This window comes from Tympanuchus pallidicinctus, unplaced genomic scaffold (assembly GCF_026119805.1).
Source record: "Tympanuchus pallidicinctus isolate F22 unplaced genomic scaffold, pur_lepc_1.0 scaffold24, whole genome shotgun sequence".
Lineage (NCBI taxonomy): Eukaryota > Metazoa > Chordata > Aves > Galliformes > Phasianidae > Tympanuchus > Tympanuchus pallidicinctus.
The window spans coordinates 8,614,030-8,640,772 of NW_026294741.1; the positions used below are offsets into that span (position 1 = coordinate 8,614,030).

The 26,743-nt window shown below is 43.6% G+C and overlaps 1 long non-coding RNA gene across 1 annotated transcript in view; it reads left to right on the forward strand.

Moving 5' to 3' along the window:
• Positions 1-5,234: 5,234 nt before the first annotated feature.
• Positions 5,235-26,743, forward strand: part of LOC128083371 (uncharacterized) — a 36,716-nt gene continuing 15,207 nt past the window's right edge. The window contains exons 1-2 of the long non-coding RNA XR_008208047.1: positions 5,235-5,340; positions 6,130-6,215. This is a non-coding gene — a long non-coding RNA (uncharacterized LOC128083371). The remainder of the gene's footprint in view (positions 5,341-6,129; positions 6,216-26,743) is intronic.

Consider the following 26,743-nt stretch of genomic DNA (forward strand, 5'->3'; position numbering starts at 1 on the left):
GCCCTGTGCATTTGTGAGTGCTGCCGTATCTGGACAAAAACAGGGCTTCAGTGAATTAGTGCATTGGGTAATCGTCGTAATAGACTCCAATAGAATTGGCTTTTGCTGGCCAAGAAGTGACAAAGCTGCAGGCAAGGGCAGGCTCTACTCTTCCTGCAAACTCCATCTGCAGCAGCTAGTGTCCAGGAGCAAGGTTCCCAGGTGCACATTGTGGAGTCAGCGGAGTTTTCAGCAAGATTTGTTTTACAAGTTCTGTGTTTGGCTGGGCCTTTATGTTTCTGCAGGTATCTCACAACTAAGATAATTACAGATCAAATGCGTTTCCTGATCACAAAGAATATGCCCCTCCTCATGTGTGTACTCTGGGCATAGAAATACATGTGTTCATATACATCAAAATGTATCATGTGCAATATTCCTGGGATGAAGCTCTGTACAGCAAACAGTGGGGAATGAAATCATGTTGGTACTTTGTGATCCTTACGCGTCCCTTTTGCTGGTTTCTGCTGAGAGTTTTACTACAGGACGCGTTCATTGCATTTGATGTCTTCACAACTGGTCTGGTGATACTTTACTATAGCATTACACATGTTTTATAACTGGGGTAAGTTTAGTTGAGAACAAAAAGCTGAGAATTACAGTATGGTAACAGCCATCTACTGCCTGAATCATCCCATTAGTCACCAAGGGTTCCTGCCTCAGTCACCCAGAGAAAAAACCCAAAAACCTAAATCAGGCAAAGTCAGTGGCAGTGAGCAATGAGGATTTTCAGAGAGTGCCTTAAGTGCCACTCTAACCTATGCTAACAGCCACCTGCAATCCTAGATTTCCTAAAATTATCTCCATGACATAATGGTTTTACTTACTTATTGTAGCAGAAATGCTAAGTCACGGCCTGAAACAGTGATTGAACACCTGTGGGAAGGCAGGGCCCATCCAGGGGAGCTCAGGTGCAAGCAATGCCCTGCTCAGAAGGGGAGGAGCCAGGATCCACCCCTTCCCAGACCTCATCTGAAGGCTGGCAGTGAAGGGAAGGGGAGTCTGTCGAAGATTTCTGTGTACCTGAGGTAAGCAGCTTCTTTTGTTTGTTTCTGTGCCCATGGCTGTTGTATTTGAGCAAATCCTCCCTTGCTGCAGTCTACAACTTTGTTGCTCAGTTGTGGTTGCTGTGCCTTCCATTGCGTCACACTTCTTAATAGAATAATTTAAGTACCTGTAAGGCCTGTGGCAGTTCTGGGTATCAAAGGCAGATAGGCCATAAGGTAACTGAGCGTGGCTGGTTTGATGGCTACCGTATCTCATAGTGTTGAAACTTGGGGTAGCATTTTTGGATTTGTCACAGGTTTCTCTATTGAAAAAGCAGGGCTTAGCCCCAGGTATGTAGCCACCCACTCCAAATACAATCATCTTTGTTTCAAGAGGAGAAAATAATTAAGGGAGAGCTTGATTGATTATATAGTTGTCAAATATGCATTATTACTGCGTGCTGATGATATGCATCTCCTGCTTTTCATATTCAGAGCCTTTAATTTCCGTTGAATCACTTCTGTGAGAGTGGTGGCTGCTTTAGCAGTAAAGCATGGGGTCTAACATTTTTTTTTTTTTTAATAATTAAAATTGCGCATATAAATACAAACTTCCTGGAGCTTTCAGTAGTCCCTGTGTGTGTGTGAACCTCAATGTATCAGGGCCGAGCATAATGTATTTGGAGCTTATAAAAATAATTGCCAGTTACTTGTCTTCCAGAAGAACAGTTTTGTCTGAATTCATACTGAAATGGACCAAAGTGCTGGGTTTATTTTCACCTGCTAGAAAAGGCTGTCATTCTTCAGAGACACCACAAGAGGGTAGTTAAAGAGAAACTGAAATACGTATAGGCTGACAGAATGGCTATGCTGTTTTGTGCAAGGTGAATGTGGCTGTAAATTATTTTCATATGAGCCTGATCTGCAAGGAGTTCTCCTATTTCCCTGCATAAATGACAGAAATCTCAATGGTGCTGTGGCAGACGATCAGATTGGTTAGAGAGTGACCTTGCATTATCATGTTTAGTACGAGGAACCAGAAGCGGTTCTCACCCACAGCATTTGGCTAGATAAAGGTAATCATATCGTGGAGAGCTAGGCTTTAAGTGCATGGTGCTGCAGTGCAGCAACAAAGTGCATTGCTTATGTTACAGGAATAAAGCATGCTACTCTGCTGGAAACAGTACATACAGTGAGAGCCAGTGAATGTCAGTTCCTAAAAGCCTCAGCCATTCACGAGAGTAGCAACGTGTGTTTCCCACCACCTGTCATTTGGAAGGACTAACTGTAGTCAGTAGTGAACTGTTTCCTTTGGAGAAGGGAGGGGGAATGAAGATCAAGATGTGAAACTGTGTATTTAACATTGATAGACCTGTCTATTCACACCAGTAGAAATCTATGCAATGTTTTTCCCTATTCTAACATGTTCCCCCTTGCCATATCAGCAGAAAGCTAACTTATCCCCGATGTAGTTGAAGCCCTGCTGACTCCAAGGGGACTGCCTGTCTCCAGGGGCATCTCCTCAGGCAGCCTCACCAGTGAGCAACAGATTGCTGCTAAATGGCTCACACCTTCATGTGCAGCAGCTGTGAGCTTGTAGCCTAATTGGCACAGAGATAACTCTGTGCTGGAAGTTGTGTGGTGGGTGCTTGCATGGAGGTCTGAAGGGCAGTTTGTCCACAGGTGGTTGATGGGTGGCTCTCAGCACCCTATGGTGTCAATCCTTTGGGCTGCTGCCCTGATTGTAGGCAAGCAGGCCTGCTATGGGGCAGGCCAACCCCTGCAAATTGATGCTTAGCTCTGCTAGCTTCTGAGTCACCAGAGCACTTCCCGTGAAGCCAAGCAGCAAGGTGGGCTGGCAGCAGGGTGAAGAGCCATGTTAATGAGATGACAGCTCATGCCCAAGTGCCCTGTGGAGGGCAGGAGCCATCTGTGCTGCCCCATACAAGTGGGGCTTCCAGCAGAGCCAGCTGCCCTGCGGTGTTCTCCTTGTGGCACTGCTCTGAACGGTGTTTTGTTGTCAGCACACCTATGTTATGATACTCATTATGGTTTTAAATGACTCATTTTCCACTTAACTGTATCATTGCGGCTTATAGAGCGTCTGGAGCTTTGCAGCAGTAAATACATCACTGCCTGCTACAACAATATACTCATCTATTTCTTTGAAGGATTTATTTAGCAGAAGACAGTCCCGCAGGCAGGTGCATACAGATGAGGGCACGGCACCTTGCACCCATCCTGGTAGCCCACCAGTGTGGGTCGCAAAAGCATCGTGCTGCTGGCAGACCCACGGAAACTCATTTAAGGTTTTAGTATGACTCACTGCAGCTTGAATTTGGCTTTGGTTTGGGAGAAAAGGAGAGATTCCTGTCAGCTGTGTGCGAGAGACCTTGTGCTAAAGCGTCCTGTGAGGCGTTGGAGCCCCAGGGGTTGACATGGGTCTGCTCATACCTCTCACTCCTGACTGACTGAAGGAGAAGCCCCTCTAGACACTTCAATTTATTCGTTTTATTTCATTTTTCTTCGACTTCGGCCCTTCCTCGCTTAGGGAAAGCGGCTGCAGAGGGCGTTGTGGGAGAGTGAAACCGCGCGAACATGGCGGCGGGCCGCGCTCGGACGCTAGGGGGAAACCTCGGCCCGGCTGTCCGGCGCTGGCAGCAGCACATAGTCCCTAAAAATGGGATTTCTGTCTGCTTTTCCAAAGTCTCAAGCAGATCTGGCTGCTCCGCGGCTGCAAGAGAGCTCTGTGTCGGCCCGCAGTGAGCGGCAGTGTCCCGCAGGTCGTTGCCGTGCTTTCAGCAAAACTCAGCGCTTCCTGGTTCTGATTTCAGGCCCGCAAGGTGTTGGGGTAATAAAGCTCTGGTTAGGGGGTCTTTTAGTAAAGGTACTTTGAGAAATATATTCAGGAATGTAGCAGAAGAAAAGAATCTGGGGGTGTATGAGCAATAGTGCAGGGAGCAGAGCTGACCGGCCCTGGTGAGGCTGCATTCAGTGCTGGGCCCTCGCTGCAAGAAAGACATGGAGGCCCTGGAGCGGGTCCAGAGAAGGAACGGGGCTGTGAGGGCTCTGGAGCACGCGTCTGATGGGGAGCGGCTGAGGGAGCTGGGATGGGTCAGAGTGGAGCAGAGGAGGCTCAGGGGAGGCATCACTGCTCCCTGCAGCTGCCTGAAAGGAGCTGGTGGGGATGGGGGTCTGCCTTTGCTCCCAGTGATGGGATGAGAGGTGATGGCGTTAAGCTGCTCCAGGGAGATTCAGGATGGATGTTAGGAAACATTTCTCCTCTGAAAGAGCGATGCTGCAGTGGCACAGGCTGCCCAGGGAGTTCTGTGATTCAAACTGAAGTAAATGTGGAAAAAGAATGCGTCAGTACTAAGTTCATCCTTCACCTACGATAACTGGTAACATGAATAAATAGCAAGAAGGAGTAGGCATAATATACAAGGCTTTTAAAATACATTTGTTCACTTATTTGTCATCCAAAGTACCACAAGCTCCTCTGTTAGCATGTCCCCAGGTTGTCCCTCCTGGTTGCAGCCATGGAGCAGCACCTGCCTTCCAAGGCACAGAAGGACCTAACAAAGTGTGCCTGCAGCTGGGACAGGTGAAGTGGGAAAAGCATGGGGTTTCACCTCAAATAAAAGGATTGTATGTGTTCAGTGTACTAGCTGGATTCACGAGCTCTAGCAACTTAGCCATATGCCAAAGCAAAATTTACCTTTGGTTGTATAGAGATGAGCCAAGTGTGTGCTGCTCTGTAGTGTGTTTCTGTGTATGACTGTTGCAAAATTTTATCTCAAAGCAAAGAACTGGAGTACTGAGCTTTATTTCTCATCTTGCCTGATGAGGAGTCTCAAGAAGGTTACGGTGGGGATCTGTGCCTGTTTCTTCCTCTGTGATAGGATTTGCCTGCCTGCCCCCCACTTTCCTCTTGTAAAGAGTGGTTAGGTCTCTTACTGGAAATTCTGTGTGAGAGGTTTCATGGTGTAGGATTACTTCATTTTCCCTCTCTGTACTCCTCCATTGTTTTTGGTAACACTGATAAGCAAAGCAGTAACTCCATTTTGGCATATGTTTAGGTTGACTTGAATACAGAGGGATTATAGTCAAAGTGAGCATCAGATTTTAAGAATTATTCTGCAGTAAAACTAGCAGCAATATAAAGCTTAACTCTATTTGAAATGAAAAGGATTTGTTCCTTGTCTCCACAGTTTCAACTTGGCTTTGCTCTCAATGGCACCAAGATTGCTTGATAAAACAGAACATCTCCAGGAAATTCAGCAGAAAGTAGTTGGATCTCTTTCTAACCGATCACGTGAGTTTCCATTTAATCCTGGCATCCAGACTATTTGGGGGTCATTCTGAACCTTATTTTTGTGTGTGTACACTTGACAACTCCAGTTCTACCCAGGACTACCCAGTTCTACCCATTTTGGTGTGAGCTAAGCACTGTGTTAAACTGAGGAATCCGAATGAGAAGTAAGATGATAACTGCCAACGCTATACTTACCAGCAATTTATGCTTTTGATTTTTTTTTTCTTCACTTTAAATGCGTTCTGCTATTGAATGTGCAGTGAAAGACCTTTAATATTTCAAGTTGGACTCCTCAGTACAGGAAAAAGACCCCTGCAGATACGTGTGTGTGTGTGTGTGTATATATATGTACGTATTGGGCAGGAGGAACAGTAAGAGGTCAATATGATGCTAAAGTGTAGGACTTTTATCTAGAATACTAGATTTGGGGGCTTGATTTTTACAAAGGAAGATTGGTGTTCTGGTATATTTTCTTTTTGGCATGTGGCTGTCTTCAGGCAACTCTGAAGGGTTTTTTTTAATGGCTTAAGTATTGGCAAATAGGGAATAAGTGGTCTGCAAAAGTAGCTGATGGGCATAAAACATCCTCTTCCAGGGTAACGTGCTGTTTTTATGAAGATATTTATGATTTTGAGGTAAGGACTGAGGATTATTTAACATGTATATGAGCAGGATGTCTAAATAGAAATGAGCCGGAATGATCCGTATGTAGTAGAGTACCTGCCTATAAAATAATGCTTTTTTTTTTTTTTTTTTTTTTTTTTTTTTTTTTTTTTTTTTTTCCTTTAGGTAGCTTAAGCTATGTTGAAGATAATAATAAACTTTTTAAATGTTGAGCATCAGAGAAATGCCAGGAGTTTCTAAATGTGCCACAGGTAGGAAAAAACATTGTTAGAAATGTTCCTTGAAAAAGTTAGGGTAGAACAGTCTATTGCCATTCAGTAGCAGAAACTGTTGCAATCATGTTTCAAATGTGGAACGTAAAGGGAGCAGGCTATTTGGCACCATAAGAATCACAGAATTGTAGGGGTTGGAAGGGACCTCCAGAAATCGAGTCCAACCCCCCTGCCAAAGCAGGTTCCATACAGCAGGTCGCACAGGTGGGCATCCAGGCAGGTCTTGAACATCTCCAGAGAAGGAGACTCCACCACTTCCCTGGACAACTCTTCAATTCACTAAGCGACTTGCAGATTATGTAGTTTACCTAATACCAAAATAAGCCTAATTTTCCAAATTTCCTTGTTTGTAATACATTATGCTTGAATCCCCATCCTGTAGGTCTATGAAAACAATAAATTAAAAGAAGTCACTCTCCTGGGTAGAGAATGAAACTCTGTGATAACATCCAAAGACAAAACAGGAAATGTCATTGTGAGGTAATGCTGAAGGCTCAGCACCGTTGTGGTCTGAGGCTGCTTGCCAGCACAGCAAAGAGAGCTGGGACACCAGCAGCTTCAGGAAGCAGCATTCAGCCCTCCGTGAGTGCCAACGAAGCTACATGTATTCTGGAGCCAGCCAAACTTCCTAGGGCTGTTAAGTCAGGAACTGAGTTATTTGCAATAACCAGACTTTGAGGTTCCCAAAATACTGACATAAATCAGCACAGTGAACCCAAAGCAGTTTGTAATTAAGGTATTTGCCTTTGAAATCTGACCAAAGGCTCACTTCTCATATTTTCCCTGAGGCTTCCACAGACCACAGAAGGGAATGTACTGCCAGCTTTGGTAGCAACAACTTTCCTAACGTTGTTGATCCTGCAGCCCTTAAATTACCTGAAAGGGCTTTTGGTTTATATCTGCCCTGCCTGTGATGTTGTGACACCCTTGCAGTCTACTAGGTGAGCATATGGGGAAACTTGCTGCTGTTGTTGGAAGCTAGCAAATTTCCATGAAGCATCTTGGTTCATTGCCCTTTTCCCATGTTTTTGTGGAAAAATTTCAGCAGCTCTCATTCTGTCTTGTGTGTTTAGGTGGCAAACACCCCAGGGCACAGTCTGGCACATTGAATGTGTGCATGCAGCTGACTCGTAATGCCTAAAGACCACCACAAAATTCCAAATACTTAGTGAGCCTTGTATTCTTGGCTAAGGCACATCTTCCATGGTGTTACAGATCACACGTTATACCTAGCTGAAAGGACTTTGTTACTTCACTTACAACCTCATGCATCTACAATGGATGGCAAGATGGAGCCAACACTGTGCCCTATTGCCAAACTGTATCCTGGGCTGCATTAAAAGCAGCATGGCCAGCAGGGCAGGGAGGTAATCACATCCCTCTGCTTTGCACTGTGAGGCCTCCAGATGAGGAGTCCTCCACGCAGGAGAGATGTGGACCTGCTGGAGTGTATCCAAAGGAGGGCCATAAGAATGCTCCAAGGGATGACAGGCTGAGAGCTGGGGCTGTGCAGCCTGGGGAAGGGAAGGCTCCAGGGAGACCTGAGGGCAGTCTTGGTATCTAAAAAGGAGCTGTAAGAAAGGAGACAGAATCTTTGGCAGGATCTGTTTTAACAGGACAGGGAGAAGTGATTTCAAACTAAAAGAGGGGAGATTTAGACTGGATATAAGGAAAACAGTTTTTCATTGAGGGTGGTGAAGCACTGGCATGGGCTGCATGAAGAGGTGATGGATGCCCCATCCCTGGAGACATTGAAGGTAAGCCTGGGCCGTGCTCTGAGCAACCTAATGGAGCTGTGAGTGTCCTTGTTCATTGCAGGGGAGGTGGACTAAATGACTTTTTAGGGTCCCTTCCAGCTCAAACTATTCTGTTATTCTATTTGACGTCAGCCGTAGATTCCGTAGTTCATCCTTCTCCATTCCTTGGTAGGTTCCACTAACTGTGGAATGTTCTAGAGAGCAAGTATGCAGATGAGTTATAAGTGAAGAGGAGAGAAGGGATGCAGAATAACGTGTTAAGCCCCAGAACTGGTCACTTCAGACTTTTGTTTTTCCAGAATTCATTGTAACATGGACAGTGCTCCTATTGCTCTTTACACGGATATAAGGCTTGTTTCTTTTGAGTTGCAATGTAGCTTTTTTTTTTTTTTTTTTTTTTTTTTTGCCTGCCCTAAATTCACTTAATTTTCACCTTAATCTATTTCTTTTTTTCTGTGAGGCTACCATGTTGCTGTCTCAGCAATAACAGTGAGAAGTTGAAAGAAGTTAATCATACTGTGTGGCTCAATGCCTTATGGTTTATTATTAAGAATAAAGACAAGTACTCCACTATTTTATCTCTAATGTGCAGTTAACTTAATTCATAATCCTCTAAAGAGATGGTGTTCTTCCTAATGCTTTGGCTTCTGCCTTGCTTTCAAGCAGCACATGACACTTAAAAGCTAAAATGCTCGGTGCTGAAAACATTTTAATAAATGCATGCATAAGTCAGTCCTCATTTGTTTAAAACATTCAGGGAGAGTTTTCTTTTTACTGGAGTGCCTGGTTGAAATTAATGCTTGGGGGCTGCTTTCCTGTTCCTCTTGTGCTATTGACTCATGATGCAGTGCAGACAGACACCCCTGGACGGATACATTATTAGCTTAGTTCTCTGCTCTAAGCATTGTTAACTGCCTAAAATACCTCTTTCTCCCTGTCTGCTAGTTCTTTTCTTAGCCCAGCCTCCTCCTCCCTATTATTTTCATAGTTTGGTGCTAGATCTGACTGAGCATTCGCTGAAGATGTGTGGGTTGTGATACAAGTTAATAAGCCTCTGCAAGCAGTTAGTTCTTTACAATTATAGTTTTCTTTATTTTGAATGTATTGCGGTGCAATGATATTCAATAAACAGCTCAACAAGCTTCAGCTGAAGAATTTTGGCACTGTTGAGCTTTCAGTTGTGGAAAAACTTGTGCTTGTCCCTGTTAACTCTCCGTCTGTGAGCCTGGGGTGCAAGTTCCAAAAGTATTCAGGCAACATCCGTGCTCAGGTTATGTTCTCAGACTGCTCGTAGATGCCAAAAGCCGGTTGTTCTGGAGTTTTGTTTTCACTGTCTTTCTCTTTTGGATATGTTCAACTTCAGCCTCTTTCAGTCGTGCTGGTTTATCTTGCACATTCATCTCGCTCCACTCAGCTAATTGGATTAATGCACTCAGTGTATTTACTGTGCAGTATTGATTTGACAATACCAATCTTTTACTCTTAACCATCTCATATTTTCATTGGCCTCAAGCAGCCTCACTAAATGTTCCTCTGCCCCTGCCTTTGCACTTGGCTTCATGTATAAAATCTTAGCAGTGATTAAATCCCCTGGAGCTGTTGAGGCTCTGTTCTGCAGGCCTAGCAAGCCTGACTGACTTCATGAGCGCTGGAGGCTAAGGCAGAATTGTTGGATATTGCCCCACAGCTCTTCATAGCCTCAGTGCTGACATAGGTGACCTCCCAACATTTGAGGCTTGTCTTTTTGCAAGTGTTTAGTCACTTGTGTGCTTAGTTTTGGTGCCTTCTGGGGAGGCTAAATACCTCAAATATTTGCTTGCCTGTGCTTACTTTTCAATGTTCAAACTTCTAACAGGAGCTCAACATCCAAACTCCCTGGCGACCTGTGCAAATCACTGCCTAAGTGTCTAAAGCATGGAAATCTTCCACTTCTCTAGTGTCGAGAATTGTTTGCAGTAAGATAATTTCTGTGCCCGAGACTTTATCAGTGACTTGACAGGGATTATGGCAAAACACAGCATGTGCCGATTGCCTCTGTGAAGAAAGGTGCTTGCTGCTGGACAGTCAGATGTGTAAGTTCAAGTATGTGTGTGCTCTGCTTCACGTATACCTTCCTTTTGACCCCTGATTTCTGAAAAAGCATATTCATTATTTAGTCTAGAGTTGTGTGCTTGGCTGGGCAATGGTCTTCCCCACCTGTTTTCTCAACTGAACTGTGTCTGGGAGGCTGATTCACCACAAGGCTGTGCTGCCATTCAGGGAGGCCCAGGCAGGCTGAGAGCTGGGTGCAGAGGAACCTGAGGAGGTTCTACAAGAGCAAGTATAAGGTCCTGCACCTAGAGAGAAATAGTCACGTGCATCAGAGCAGGTTGGGGGCTGACCTGCTGGAAAGGAGCTCTGCAGAGAAGGACCTGGTTGTCCTGGTGGACAGCAGAGAATGGGAGGCAAAAGTGTTGTGCCTGCTCTTTTTAGTGTTGATCTAGTATTTTGGGAACAGGGTTTGCCCCCACTCGCAATGGCTGTACAGCTCAGAGACAGCAGAGATAAATGCACTCGGAAGCAGGGAGTGCTCCAGGTGTAGGCAGTTTTATTTTCTGTCTCATTGCAGTTGTTGGAGAATGTTTTCATTATACTGTGGCAGTTGTAAGACGCTACCTTGGTTTGACAGCTTCTGCACCAGCTCACTACTCTCATCACACAGGTTTCTTTTAATTTCAACATTTCACTTGTCTGAGATCCAAAGCTGTAGCATGAGGAGAGGGGACCATCAGAAAGAAATGGGCTGTGTGCAAGGGTGTCTGGGACTGCTGTCACAGGGATACCAAAGGAAGATGGGATGTGAGGGGACTTCTTGTGTGTATGTTTGTGTGCTGTCTTACAGCACATTGACTTAAATTTCAGTTAAACAAGAATCCTCTTGAGGCTAAAACTGTAACCCAGGATTGTGAAGTTCTTATGGTATTTTGCTTGTATTGGTGGGAAGTCAGAGCCACTAAATCTTCCTGGAAACTGGCAGAGAAGTTGTGATTTTAAAACAAACAACCACCAAAAAAAAAGAAAAAAAACCTCCAAACAAAAGTAAAACAGAAACAAATGCAAGTCAGAGAAGAAAAGGATCCTGAGATCCCCTGCTTGCCTCTCACCCCATCCACAAGCTGAGTAGCTTCATACCTCCTTCAGAGCGAGAAACTGAGCCCATGCAACCCCCCTGGAGGTGGTTGCACATTGGAGTTTTTCAGGTTGGTTTTTTAAAGCTTATCCTGAGTCAGACTCTCCCTGTGTTATTGTGCTGTGACACATTTAATTCCTGACACAGTAGGGAGCTGAGCAGTAAAGTGGAGGATGTGGTTTGTGCTAGGCTTGCTTGCAGCTCTATGTTCCCAGGTGGCCTTCTGCATCCGTGAAGCTAATAAGAATCTTCCTTAGTCAAAACAGATTCATCTACTATTATGCTATGCTATCAACAGACAAATACTGAAGCCAGATAGTGCTTCATTATGAAAGCTTAGTGTTCTGGTGCATTTATTTTACCTATGGTAGATGAATACCTGATCAGTGCTCTGAGGTGCTGCTGTGAATTGATTTTTATGATGGATTTGAGGAAGGAAACCACTGTGATGCTCTTTGTTTTTGCCTGGTGGTGGTGGTGGTGTTCTTCTTCTTATTATTATTTTTAAAGAAAAATTCCTTTGGTAAAACTTTTTCCAAGTTCTTTCTGTTCTTAATGCCTCTTTCAGCTTCTCTCCTGCTCTAGCGTAGGCTGTCAGCACCTTTGCTCAATCACTTTGGTACTTCCCTTCATCAGAATATTTTTCAGGTAGACTTTCTTTCCCTTCCCATTCCCCAGGGTCTCTTCTTGGGAAGCCCAGTGAAATATTGCACAGGAGCTGGCAGGAAGGAGGGCAGTGGGACTGGGCTGGGCACACTTGCAGCAAGAGCTGGCTCAGCCCTGTTCAGCTAGATTTTGGGGTGATTGCTAATGATTTCCACACAGCCTGGAGGCTGGGATTAACAGTCTCACCTGGGAGCAAGCATTGCAAATACAAGATAAAGGTCTGAGGAGCTGTGTGTGAGCAGCAGGAGGGTGTTATGCTGGGTGGAGCATGAGCTGGGTTTTTGAAGCCTCGGTGGAAGTATTTTAAAAAATATTCTGTTTGGAAAAGGCCGGAGTTCCTGTGTGCAATTTGGGAGAGAGGGGCAGGGTGCCTTCTGTCTGCTAGCACAAAAATGGTTAATGCCTAAAATAATCTGACTTTATCCAAAGCGAGTATAAATGCATTTCTGGTCAGGTTGTGTTTGCTGTCTGACTCTAGCCCTGTTCCCATGTGGGAGACAACTTTGAGAGCAGTGGTCTCTGCTGGGCATAAAGGGTCCTGAGTGCATAGACAGCTTCTGTATCCTTAAAACCATTTCAAGCTGGAAAGAAAGCAAATATTAGCTGTTGCTTTGGCTACTTCAGCATGCCTAAACTTCATTTTGCAACATCTCATTTTGTGTTCCTTGTATTCCTCTGTGTTATCAGTTGTCATCAGGTGCTGGACTGCTGGAGTTGTTAGCAGTGGAGTTACTTTGAATACTGCAAAGCAAAGTGTCCAACTACTGCAAAGCAACACGTGGCAGATGGCTTTTGCTATAAAAGGTTCTTTGATTTAAAGCTGAGGGACAGTGGTCCTTTATGGATGAGCAGGGATACGTGGCATTAACAGTAGCCATTTGAGTACTTGTTGATAGCATAGCATAACAATAGATGAATCTGTTTTGACTAAGGAAGATTCTTATTTTCTGTGGTACAGTTCACCATGATGCCAGTCGGGAAATGGGTTACGTAAAACAACAAAGCTCTGCCTTTGAAAGTTTTCTTTGGAGCTCTAACTCCCAAGTTAGATTACAAAGGAGAACGTGCTATTGTAGCCATGTTCCCATGAAAGCACCTGTGTGGTGCTTGTTTCCCATTGACCACAGCTGTAACCTGCAGAGCTCTGCACAGAAAAAAATCCTACTGTGAGCTGCTTTTGATGCCGAAAGATGATTCTCAGATTGTTCAGTTCGTTATCTTTCTATTCAAAGATTGGGCCTGCGTTTCTTTCTGCATTTGATCCACACAACCTCTGTGGATGGTGTTTTTTTTGTTGGTTTGGTTGGTTTTGGGGTTTTTTTTTGCCTATTTCTAATTTTTTTTTTTTTTTTTCCTAGCATCTGCTTCAGAGATTGCAAATAGCTAGACTGCTGAGAATGAGTGGGAAGGGAGAAAAGCAGCTGGAAAAATTGCTAGTTCTATCTGCCTAACCTTAGCCATTACCTGACAAAATAAACCTCTCTTACTTCCTTCCCTTGTGACAATTTGTCTCTGACCGAAGTCTTACTTTCATTTCTTTATTAACAATCCATTTACCCCTCAGTGAAGAGGATCGATTGCTACCCTAGTTGTTAAAATAGGTGTTAAGGATTAGCAAAACAGCAGAATAGCTGATAGCATGCAGTTAGGAGAGGCCCAACCCTGAACCAAGGCTTTCTCATAAGCTGTGAAGAAATGTTTTTTTTGAGCCTGGAAACTGTCTTAAAACAGGAGAGTGAGGCTTGTGAAATGGGAACACAAGCTAAATTATAATGTAACTTCACCACAACAAAAGAAGATTAATACTTTTCAAACTAGTTTAGCTGCCTGCATCCAGTGAGTGTGTCTTTGGAATTGAGTGCAAACAGGCAGTGTTGATGTCGCTGGACAGAAATAAGCCTGTTAAACAGTGTTGCCTTGTACTGGATAGATTTGCTGGAAAGGCCAAACTTCCAAATTAGATGTTGCTTCTCATGGCAACTTCTCCAGAACTGAAGTCATGTTAGGTAAGTTCCTGAGGGGCAGGAGCACCCTCTGCTAGGACTCGGTGTTGGCTCACAGAAGTGTCACTTTATCTCAGCCTTGCAGAAGAGCAGAGAGCCTTCTGGGGTGCTTAATCACATGTCTGGCATCATCTTTTGACCAAATTCTTGTTAAATTAATGTAATTGAAGAGCTGTGATGCCCTGTAGTTTTTGGTGTGCTTTGCCTATAAAATGTTTTGAAGCTTGATGCACGCTCTCAAGAAACATTTACCAGAGAATGCAGTCCTTGTATAATGAGTTGTCTTGTGGCTCTAGTTAAGTTAGATTGAAATGCAAAGTCCTTAAATGGGAGAAGTGGGTGGGACATCCCAGAGCAAACTGCAGGGTAAGTACAGGTGACAGTTGTGTTTGTGCAGCATGTGCTGTGTGCCTGCACCCGACACCGTGCTGCCTCTTGATTTTAAGAGCCAGGCCATAAAAATGGGGAAAGTCGATACAAATGGAGATGTCTGGTTTTGTAGAAATAGCAGTTAACAGGTGGCTGTACTAACCTGGCAAATAGGAGTAAATTATGATTTGGATGCAGAGCTGTTGCCTTGTTGAAGGCACCTCACATTTTATTAAGCTCCAGGAACAGCACAAATTCCTGAGGGCCCAGTGCTGCAATGCACTCCATGAATGGGTTTAATTGAATTGTAATGAGGCTAGTTATGGACAACTGTTCCACTGATATGCAGCCTATTGCAGGATTAACTTTCAACTCATCAGTGCTACATGTGCTGGGGTGCTACTGCAAAAAATAAAGCTTTCAAGGTTTGAGGTGGGCTTCAGGTCCTCAAAAGCTCCAGAGCCAACTGTATACTGACATGCTCTGTGTTACTGTTTGCTTCTAACAACGTTATTACGTAAAATGTTCCTACATGCTTAAATATTAATAGCCAAACTTCTGACTGAGACATCGTTCTGAATAATTTTATTATTATTCCTGTCAGTGTTTATATATTGAGAGTTTTAAAAGAGCACCAAAAACCTTCAAAGTTGTTTGTTTTTGTTTGGTTGGGTTTTTGTAGAGATAAGATTCCCTACAGGGCTAACTAATATTCTGAGGGTTTCTGTCCAATTATGTGACAGATCAAGGGAGACTGATGAGCTCAGTGCCCTGAATGGGAGGTGGGAGGGAAGGTAACCTGTGCCGTACAGTACAGTTTGCATCTGAAGATGCTGCTTCTGCAGGCAAGAGAAACAGGTTTTAGTAAAACGTGTGACTTTGTATTTTGAATGGAAAGTAGGCCAAGTTTGAGGCTTCTATATTAAGCGTGAGTTGAAATGGTTTAAACTGCATCCTGCCTATCAAAGTCTTTGTTCCTCATTGTAGGCACAGAGCTTGTCCAATTCTATTTAACTTGCCCTTAGGCTTATGTATGAATCTCTGCTGAAATATAATACTATAATTATTGTCTAACTATTTAAATAGGTACAGATGGCCTATCAATACATTATAAACAGAGACTAATATTAATGTTTTCTGAAAGCTTCTATTTGCTATCAATTACTTCCATTTGGGTATCAATTAGTTTGCTTTTAAACAGAATTCAGAGGAGTAGCATTCAATTCACTTACTCTAAATTAGATGGCAGTATGTTTCACTTAATATAAATTGTGTGTGATTACTTACAATCAGTTTAAATCAATAAGTTTGTGATGGATTTTTTTTACCCTGTGCTATGGGTTTCCCAGTAATAAATCCCTTGTTTAGTCCAGAAGGCACTGCTTCTTTTGGCAGCTTTCCAGGCATTTCAGTAATGAGCATTGGATAGGCACAGTTTTAACAAATCAGCATTTAAGAAAAAAAGTCCCTGTAGAGGATAAACACATTAAAAAAAAATCAATTGAACTCAACGAGCTCCAATTCAAATGAACAGAATACTCTTTAAGAATCTTTGGGTCTGTTCCTTGTAGCAGACTTGTATGTATCCTGGCCTGGTAATTTGTTATGTGTTAATCAGAATACTTAGTAATTCAAGGGCAGGAAGCTTTGCTGTAACTTTATAACATTCTTGGAAGGGACGTGCAGAACTGAATCTCAAGTTGGGTTGCCTTGTTCATGGGGTTGCAGAGCCAATCTGGGTGGAACATTGCCTTTATCCCAAAGGAGAAAGCTGGCATGAACTTGAGGAGGATTTGCTCTGGAGAAGTTGCAGAGGTCGCAGTGCCGTAACATTATCCTGTCCTCTGTGAAATTGTCTGCTTTTATTTGGGTTTTGATTGTAGTTGGGAAAAGAGCTCCAATGAGCGTCACTAAGGCAGCAGTCACTTATGGATGATGACATCCTGGACTTTGCAGGTTGATTTGAAGTGTGGCTTGCCAGTGAGGCTGTGTGACATTCCTGGGGGTTGAAAGAAAGCACGAGCAGCAGTGCTGGTGGAGCACAGTGAAAGCCAACCTGACTGTGGGACTGCGCTGGCACGAATGATGGCCTCCAGTCTCCTTACTGTTGAAAATCCTGGTGGAAAATCTGTTGGTCTACAGCATATATTCTGTTTAACCACGTGGGGGTGGCTATAACAATTAATTGAAGTAGAATGGGAAAATCAGTTTTCATCTTCCTGTAATGAAAAGCTGCTTCTAGGCCAGGAAGCTGTTCCCCATGTATCCTGTGAGCTCTATCCTCGCTCATTGATGCTGCAGTGTATACGTATGTGTGCTCAGTCTTTCTCCCATTTCATGCTTGAACTCCTGGCTATAAAAGGCACACACTAACAGAGTGTTGCTTTGTGAGCCTAAGCAGACTTCGTGAAGCAATTCTTAGAAGAAATAAAGCATGGAAATGAATTAGTGAAATTCCTGCCTTCAAAGACCACCAAAAAAGTGAGGCAGTGCTGAGTATTGCAAGGTCAGGCAGCTGGGAGGCAGCAGCGAGGCGAAGGTCTACAGGAAGAGAGCAGCACAGTATCAGGTGAGTTTGTTTTGGCCCTGGCGTGGTAGGCTGGGGATAACTTGGATAAAGCCATTGAATTTAGTGCAAGTATCAGGGTTAAGAATATAAACTATAATTGGAGATGCCTGCAAGGAACAGGTAGAGGTGGTAGAGCCTTTCCCTAGAGCAAAATGTTTGCTTTCTGACACCGTGCCTCGGGTGGCAGTTTGTGGGGTAACCAGGCCTTTCCAGAGAAGGCATGTGCCCAGCAGTGGTGCGTCCCTACTGACTGCCACTTCTTTTGTGAAAGCTATGTTTCACTTGCTGGATGTTCCATTTCTTTGTGCACTTCAGTCCATTTTTCATACTTTTTTTTTTTGTGCACTTGAGTTGCTTAGGAAGCTAGTGGCAATTGTGCTGCTCCTGCAGCCGGAAGGGTAGCGAAGGGACATTTAACAGCATGGGTTGCCTTTTGTTTTTAAAGGATCCACTGCCTGTCTTGGCGAGAAATAACAGCTGTTTGTGGTTATTTCTCTTCAGCAGAACAAACTGTACTGGGTTGCGTGTTCTCGTCCTTCATCTGTTTTCTCTGGGATGGCACAGGGTGCCGAGTGTTTGTTAATAGGCTAACCTTCAGTCTCCACATATGTGCTCTGTGCATTTGTGCCAGGCTTGTGCCCCAGGCCTTCCTCCTGCTGCTTTTTCAAAAATATGTTATTAGTCCCTCAACATGAAGGATTATTTTTTATCTGGGCTACCTGAGTGCTCTAATTTGTAAAGTAATTTCCACTGAATCCAGGCCTTACATCAAGGCTAACACCAGAAGAGCTATTCAAGGTGTGAAGGCATGTGTATAATTTTATGCTTTCAATTCATTTGATTTAGCTGAGGCTATTAGATTCCTGTTGTTCTCAGTATGGCTGACTATTTGTAGACTACATAAATTAAATATTCCTCTCCTGGCACTGTGTAACTTAATAATTAAAACTCCTTAATAATATTCTCCTATGTAATTCCTTCATGTGCACCTTAATCTCAGAAATAATTTGCAGGGATAACGTGCTGTGTTACCTACCTCATTTCCCTAGCCCAATTTTTCTTAGATGGCCGAATACTGCGTTGTACGCTAATTGAATTGGCTAGCAAATGCAATAGCTGACCTAAAGACCAAATCCGTAGCTGATTCAGTAACTTTTTTTTTCCAAAGAAACATGTTGGCTAGTAAAGAACAACTATAAAATATGCAATGGCTCATTTTGGAAGGAAGTTTGCTTCAGAATTTGTCATTCTCTTTACAATGAAGATGGTCCTTCTTTCCACCAGATCAGGCTGCCCATGGCTCAATCCAGCCTGGCCTTGAAAACCTTCAGGAATGGGGCATCCACAGCTTCTCGGGCAACCTGGTCTAGTGCCTCATCTTCTCAGTGAAAAACTTTCTCCCATTATGTAACTTAAATCTCCATTCTTCTAGTTGAAATTTGTTCCCCTTTGTTCTATTGCTGTCAAACTAAAAATTCAGTGTCCCTCCAGGTTTATAATTTCCTTTTAAGTACTGGGAGGCCACAACTAGTTTTTCTTGTAGCCTTCTCTTCATACTGAACAAATCCAGATCCCTCACCCTTTTTTTTTTTTTTTTTTTTTTTTTGTAAGAGAGGAGCTCCAGCCATTTGAGGACCTTTGTGGCCCTCTTCCAGACCTACTCCAACAGCTCCGTGTCTCTCTTATGTTAGGGGCCCCAGGCCTGGGAGCATTACTCTAGGTGAGGCCTTACAAGGACAGAGTAGAGGGGGACAGTCCTCTCCCTGCCCTCTGGTGCAGCCCAGGATGCAGTTGGCCTTCTGGGCTGCAAGTGCATGCTACTGCCATGCTGAAGAGCGCTGCTCCCAAGGTGGATCCCTGGGGGACACCACTTGTCACCAGCCTCTACCTGCACACAACCCCTGTCCATAATCCTCTGGCTGCAACCACCCAACCTTTTCTTTATCTGTTGAATAGTCTACCCTTCAAATCCTTCTCTTTCCAGTGTTAGGGATAAGCATGTGGCGTGGGACCACGTCAAAGGCCTTGCACGAATCCAGGTAGATGACATCAGTTGCCCTTCCTTTGTTCACTGATGACATCACTGCATCATGGATGGTCACCAAATTGGTCAGGCATGATCTGCCCTTGGTGAAGCCCTGATGGCTGCTTGTGATCACCTCCTCATCTCGCATGTGCCTTAACATAGCTTCCAGCTAACAGTCAGAAAACTTCCCTTCATGTCTAAGGCACCAAAGAGGGAATTGGCAAGCCTACTTTCCCACCTACAAGCTTCTGGTTCTGCACTGCCTGTTAGATCTGTGAAAGCTGTCCCAGTGCCTGTATCTCATGTCTTTGGGGAAGTAGGCCGTGAGGAGGCTTCATATGTGTGGCAGAGACTCAGTCACTTCCACCGGAATGAGAACCAGTTGTGAAAAATACACTTTCAGGAGTGCTCTCAGGCAAGTAATTGTAGCACGTGAGGAGAGACCAGAAATGGAACTGTTGCTGATAGGCAGTGGAAAAATTACTGCCCTCAGAAAACTGGGCCCATCCTTTTCTCTTTATCACAGTATCTGGTTTATGGTCAGTTTACAGTAATCACAACAGTTAGCATTTCTCATCCTTGGAGCCATTTGGGTTTTGTTCTCAGTTCTGTAACCACTGCACTTCTTGACCTGTGCTTTCAAGCTGCTCTTGAGATGTTCCAAGGCAGTAAGTTAGTGAAGAAATATGTTCAGCTAACTCACCTATACTCCCTTTTTCTCTGCTTATGGAATCCACAATTGCATAATAGCAAGGGCGACTGATAACAAGCCTTGTGATCTGAAGTGAAGTTCACAGAGTTAGAGCACTGAAGTACACAAGCTGGTCACAGTGGTGCCTAAGGGTTTGCAGTTACCTTCAGCATATTTACGGCACCTAAAGTAGGCCAGATTAAAATAGCTTTTTGCGATGGATAGTCCCATGGCATATAGCCATGCTACTACGTCTGCTTTATTTTGTATTGCTCAGGACTATTTGCCAATGCATCGTGGTTTGCTTGCTATTTTTCTTGCCTTTTAGACAAGTATCCAAGTTAGCCAATGCCTGCAACAAATTTTGCACGATGCTGTTAGTGAAATCCCTACCCGTAGCCACCTACGCTCCTTCTGGAGCCTCTGGCTGAACAGTCCTACTGTTCCTCGGTAGAAAGGGTGCTATGACCATGGCTGACTTCTGAGAGGTAACAGGCTGCAGTTCCCAGCAGAAGCAGTTAGTGAACTCTCCACACATGGAGGATACACGTGTTAGTGGATATCCTCAATAGTGGAGCATGGGTCTCCCCGCTTGCAGCTCCCTTTGTAAACTGGTGAGGGTCAGTATAACTCCTACACTGCTAAGCGTGGCCTCATGCCAAGCTGATCCTTCGCACTATAAAGCTGCCTGTGTGAACAGACTTTACACTTTCCCCTGGCCCTTGCACGTGGCTTGAAACATGTTGATCATTCTAGTGGTATGCTTGAACACCTAAGACTAGCTGTTTGGAAGTCTGATTTCTCCACGCCTTTTAGAGCAGCAATTCTTTCCAAGGAGTCATTAGTATGCTGCTTCATCACCTCCCAAACACTTTTCATCTTTGGTTAGCTGTGCCCACTACTAACAGCTTGCCAAATATCTCAGGTCTTTGCCCCTGTTACATCTGATCTGTACTCCTATAGATGATTTTGCATTTTGGTATTGTGAAATTTCAGTGTGGGTTCCAACTTGCTTTAGGCTTGCCTTCTTCTCATTAGTTGTTGCTGAAGAATCCCTGTGAAGTAGACTGAATCCTGACAAGTAATAAGGCTGCAATCAGAGGAGGTGAAAAAAATGTTCTGTGCAAAAACTCTTCTTCCCCTTGTTTTTCTTTCTCCAAGGAAAAATGCATGAGACTGAGTGCTGAATGTGAGGAGCAGAAGGTGTTTGTTTCCACTCGCCTCCCTGGGAGAATGGGCAGTGACAGGTTTAAATTCTCTATTGCTCCCCTGGCTTGCTGGGAGAGCTGTGTGCAGCCTTGTGTTGTGGGAATCCACCTGAATCCTGATGTCTGTTCATTGACAAGCAGTGTTCTTTAAGTTTAGATTGGTGTGAAGGCAAACTGCCTGAAGAAAGAGCTGGAGTCAGAGCATTGCTCTGTCTGAAGATAGAGTGCAAGTGCTTTCAAACTTCCCTCTCTTCTAGTCTGAAGCTATTTATCTTGAGTGAGAACCAGGCTTAGCCTCTCGTGGAAGTACCTGATGTTTTCTCCTGCTGGAGAACACAAGTGTTTCTTTTGCAGCTGTATTTTAAAGATTTCTGAACGTGCTTTTTGTTGTTGCTTTTTTTTTTAAGCATTTTCCTGAAGGTACTGGTGATTCCTTTATCAAGAGAGGACTTGACAAATGTGCTGTCCTTGCAAACAAACCAAACTGCTATGTTTAGAAGCTGAAGTATTTTGGTCCACATGGAAGGGACAGATCTTCTCAATGCACAATTGCATTCTTCGTTTAAGTTACAAGTCGAAACAGTGAACTGGAGAATTGACTTTAAAGAGTCAGTTTAATTTAAAATTTGTTTAAAAAAAAAAAAAAAAAAAAAAGATGGGGAAGCATTGGGACAAGGCTTGTTCGTCTCCCCTGTTTTCCTTTGTCTCTATCAAGATGATAGGAGATAGTTCTAAGTTTCCATTCTTGGTAAACAGCTGGCCAGTGCCTGTGTGTGTCTAATGGCCAGTGTGGATTTGTGTTGGATGTGGAAGCTTTCAGCAGCTGAGGTGGCATTTTGTAGGCTGGCTGTAAGATAAATCTTTTTTTCATAGCAGCTGCGTGTTCAAATAAAATGTTTTCTGCCACAGCTTCTTGACTTCTGCAGTTTGCATCCTCTCTCTGCCCTCTGACTTACAAAAAGGACTGCCTGCATATGGTTTTTGCTGCAGTATGTCTTCATTTCAATTGCAAACTGTGGCTATTAGTATTCTACAAATAACCATTTAGGCACTTGGGTTTCTCAGTAAAGGGAGAACTTAAAACAAGAATGGACGTGATATTTAAGATGGATGTTTCCAGGAAAGCTTATGGCTTTTGCTCAGAGACTGAAAGATTTCCTCTGTGGCCTGGACTTATTTTATAGTTGTCTCCAGGTATTTCTACCTTTTTTTTTTTTTTTTTTTTCTGTAATAAGGGCATATTGTCCAACTTGCATTTTATTTTTTACTTTGTCTCCACCTCATTAGATGCAGGAAAGTTTCTTCTTGCCTAATCATCAATAAGCAGAACAGAATTAAGAAGCTTCTCATGAAGGGACTTGGGGTAGCATGCACCCAATGGGACTTTGGGTGCTGGGAGTTATTAGGAAGGATCCTGCTGCTGCTCTTGGGCTGTGGCAGTAGTGAAGCATTCCAAGGTCTGTCTTGTGGCTGTCACCTTGGTTTTGTCTTCTGACTTCAGTTCACCTATGTCGAATAAGCATTGATGAAGGTGAGTAACGGAGCCCCTTGGGACTGCACTGGAGTTGGCATGTAGCAGCTAACTGCTTGGCTGCACCAACAGCTTCTCTTCTCCATGGTTGAGTACATCCAAAGAATGTGAAGGAATGTGGGATGCACGCACTGTGAACATCTTTCATCTTGCTGGTGTATTGCCCTGCAGAATCCTTTCCGGGTGCTTTGTGATGCTCCACAATTAAATGGAGCACTCCAGTGAGCTATTTGCTCGTATTCCTGTCCCTGTGAGGGACGGAGCCTTGGATCCTATAGATACTAACATGTGGATGTTTTTCATATGGAGAGGTCGTTTGTTGATTTCTCTTTCTATTTTTCTGATGGATGAATTAGGCTGGTTTCAGCCCAAATCTATAACAAAGCCATTCTGTCTGTTGTGGAGGGCTGAAAGCACAATTGCCACTTTCTCATTTAAATTCTAAAATTGCCTTTCAAATCTTATGGTTTTATTTATTTTGTAAAAGTCTCCTCTGGCCTTTTGTGGGATGAGCAAACATGGTTTCAGTATTGTGGTTTCTGTAAAAAGCTGTCAGTCACCCCCTGTGCTTTTACCATACAGTTGATGTAGTCCCAAGTGGTGCCACTGAAAGAGTAATTTCAAACCACTTAACTACCCTTAACTTTGGTAAAGTTGGATTGCTGTCTGGAGAGCGTTTCCCAGTTGTAGCTGGGGAGGATGTGGTTTGCTTGTTCACTTTTCATTGTTTGTTTCAAAAGCTCTTGTTGGGCAAAAGAGAGCAAGATGCTTTTTATTTTAATCTGTCGTGGTTGGTGCATCTACATTTTTGCAGCCATAGAACTTAACCTGCTTTGATTTGTGATCTCCAGGTTAATTCTGGAGATTCAGTGCTCCTCAGGTGTTTTTACTGTGTTCACTTTAAAGGAAAGGCGTAGGCAGATCCAGCTCCCAGCCCTAGTCAGTGCAGGGTACTGTCACAAATCAGAGCATCAGGATGTGCTCCCTGTGGAGGAAGGCCTGCTTTTTGATTGTACTACCTTATTACCAAATATATTGCTTAAAGGCAAGTGTGGGGAGCCTTTCCCTTGCTAAAAGCTATGTGGACCTTTCAATTAACTTTGACATGCTGTATGTTAACATACGTAGTTGTGATTTTCACTCCTTATGTAACTACTGAACAATTTTACTGCAGGCCTTATGAAATAAGTAGCACGCTGTAGTCAACCAGAGAGTTGCAGATTCACTGCGAAAGCTTGACAGACTAATAAGCTTTTCTCTTAATAGTATCTGAAAGCAGGTTCTGCTAGAACTGCAGAGTCATTTCTCAACTCAAAGACAGATACTTCCAGACATACCTGCCCTGCATTCCCAGCTGTTTGAGCCCTGCACAGCAGCCATACCCAGTTGGCAACGTTGATAATGGAGGTGTGTTGCATAGGGGAGTTACTAGATATTTTCCTGGACCTTTGCAGTCACCCATGCCACATTTTAGGAGCAGCTGTAATTGTACGTATGCATCATTTGGAAGCTGGGGATCAAAGGCTGTGTAGCAGTTCTATGCTTCTTTGTTTGGTTAGTTTATAGCTTGTTAGGAACGTGAATGGGTTTATGGGTGAGATCTGTGGGTGCTGTGTTGGAGCTTACTTCCCTCAAACTGCTAGCAACTCATAGAAAGGAGCGAAAGTATGAAAAACAGTGGTGAAAGCAATTAAGTAGGAGATAGCTTTTTGGCTCTAGAAAGAATAAACAACTGGAAAATTATGGTCATTTGATAGCAAGGAAACTGTTCTTCATTATTGAATATTGAAGTAACCAGTAAATGAGACTGTTTAAACCTCGATCAGTCACCAGCCCACACAGGATCACTTTCATCCTTTCTCTTCATTGAATGTCACTGCTGAGATTGACAGATTCAGGAATGAACAGCTTTAAATGCAATCATTCTCATCTCAAGGATTTGCCTGGCTTTTTAGTTTTTCAAATCTTGTTTCAGAGTACATTGAATTAAAAAAAAAACACAAAATTACCAAGCACTTCTATAACTGTTGTTGAACAAACTGTTTTTATCTGTTGCTAGTGCTTTGCAGACTCTGTAGCACACATGCGTAGTGGCTCAGTGATACAATACCCCATTCCCTCATTGTATTGCACTTCAGAATGTGAAGTTACCCGGCTACAGCTACTAAAGGAGGCACAATGCAGTCTGTAGCATCAGGATGAGTTTGCTGTAGGACTCTTCCCTTGAAAGCATCTCCAGATCTGAAGAGTACTGAAGTCTTAGCTGTATCTGTTGAGCTTCTTCTGCAGAAGAGAAGAAATTGGTTGATTTGGAAATGAAGATGGGTGGATTGTTGTTTATGTGAGTGTTGCTACTACTGCTGTCAACATTGACTCACTGCTCATGTAAAGTTCTGTAACCCTGGAAGTAGAAACAAAGGCAGAACAAAATGGAGCAAGAGACAAACTTACAAAGCTTCTACTACGAATGGTGATGAGGAAGGAATTGTTTCTAATTGGAATGGACAGTGGGATTTTCCCATACAAATTACCATATCTAATTGACTTGTAGCAGAGTGCTCGCTGTGCTTTTTCTGCAGTGGTGTTGCTAGGAAATGTTGCTAGGCAACTACTCAATGACTGAACCGACCTTTAAGATAAATATATGTATTTTTTCCCCATTCTGATGCTGGAGAGCAAACCTTTGTTTTGTCTTTTGTGCTGGCCTTTGTCTGGATGGTTGGAGCTATTTGGGCATGGGGATTTCTGAAATAATAGTCTGCTTGAGATTTGACAGAGCTGTTCTGTAGGCACGGCCTCTGTATGCAGTGTTTTCAAGAGCTCCATTTCTTCCTTGCAGTGTGAGCAGCAGAAGTTGGCAAATAATGTTTTGAATAATTTATCTGATTTTTGTGATCTTTATTAAATAAATCATTGAAGAAACATTCTTCTCTATTTACCTAGCTGTGCCGGGACAGGCAAGGCGCAAGGAGAGCACGCGGTGGCTGTTGGTGCAATCTGACAAACAGGATTTTAAAGACTCTCTCGTTGATTAGGCCTTTGAATAATGAGAGTGGTGGCAAAGCACAGAGCGGCCATTAGGACCTATTGGGAGTGTTTTCTTTTTTACCAGCTGTCTTTTGAAGCAAATGCCTTTGTTTATTACTGTGCTCAAATGAATTATGCTCTTAATTTTTGGAATGCTTTTTCCTGTCTGAAATAAGTTATTGCCTTTTTTTTTTTTCTCCAGAGGAACAATTTGAATAAGCTAAGCCTCAATAATTTTAGAAGTACCTCTAGTTAGAACTTGCACAAAGCTACTGGGATATTCTGGGTTTTTTCCTTGGCTAAGGCTGAAGTTTCAAAATGCGAAGGCTTAGTAAGTGAGCATTGAGTGCCAGCCTTATACGAGTCCTGTACTTTGTCTGTCACATCCAAGAGCTGATGGAGAGGGACAGCTTCTCTCCACAGGAACGCCTGGACAGGACCGAAGCTGTGGGCATCAGGTGTGCAGTTCCTCTCCAGCACAAAGCAGCAGCAGGAGGATCCTGAAAGCTTCAGGCAGAGCAAGTTTTTGTTGCTAGGAGCTGGATGGTGCTGCCTCCTGAAAACCCTCGAGTAGCACAGTGGGATGCTGAAAGAAGATGGTATAGAAGTCAGGACAAGGGAAGATGCAACCCCCTCCATCGCAGGGGCCTCTGAGGACAGAAAACAGTGTTGCTGTCTGCAGGAGAGGCAGGTTTTGCTCGGCTGATGCCCAGCAGCCCTGCCTGCCGCACGCTGCATGGTTCCACTCCTTTCTTCTCTCTGATGTCCAAACAAAACTGTGAACAAGGTTACTTGCTCCCCACATTTAAATCTTTCAATAACTTCCCAACTCTTCCTGGGCCTATGTGCAAGTAGGATGCTCTGCTTTCTTTTTTGCTTTTTAAAAGAAGGAGGTGTGGACATGGTTCATGAGTGAAGAAAGCTGTTGAAGCACTCCTACCTGTCCAGTGTGACGCTCCTCAATCTCATTGAACATCAGATCATTTCTTCCAAATATGCTGCCTCCCTCCCTGCATTTGTGCCTTTGCTATGAAGGGACGTGATTTCTTGAGTGTTTTGTAGAGGGACCTGGCTGATGCGGTGTTTGTTTTGAAGTATGCCCGGATATTCACCACTGTTCAAATTAAAACACATCAGATTTGTTCCAGGCTTTGAGTTAGCTGATACAGATTTCCTGGCGCCTGCCTCTGCTGTGCTGGTTGCCAAGTAGGGTGTTCTCAGATTCTGCTTTTTCAGCCATTCAACCAGTCTATCTCTAGGTATGAAAGAGACAGACTCTTCCTGATGGAGCTTTATCAATCCTTTGTGCAATGTCTATTATGGTAGAGGGATTTGTTTTCTCTTGTTGCAGCTAGCTTGGAGGATCTGTGTCTGAGCACAACAGTGAAAATGAGAATGAGAGTGCCAGGGAGGAGAGTCGTGCAATGAGTACTTCCACAATAATTTCTGAAAGAAGGCAGCTTTTAAAGCACTTAGGGCATTCATACTACA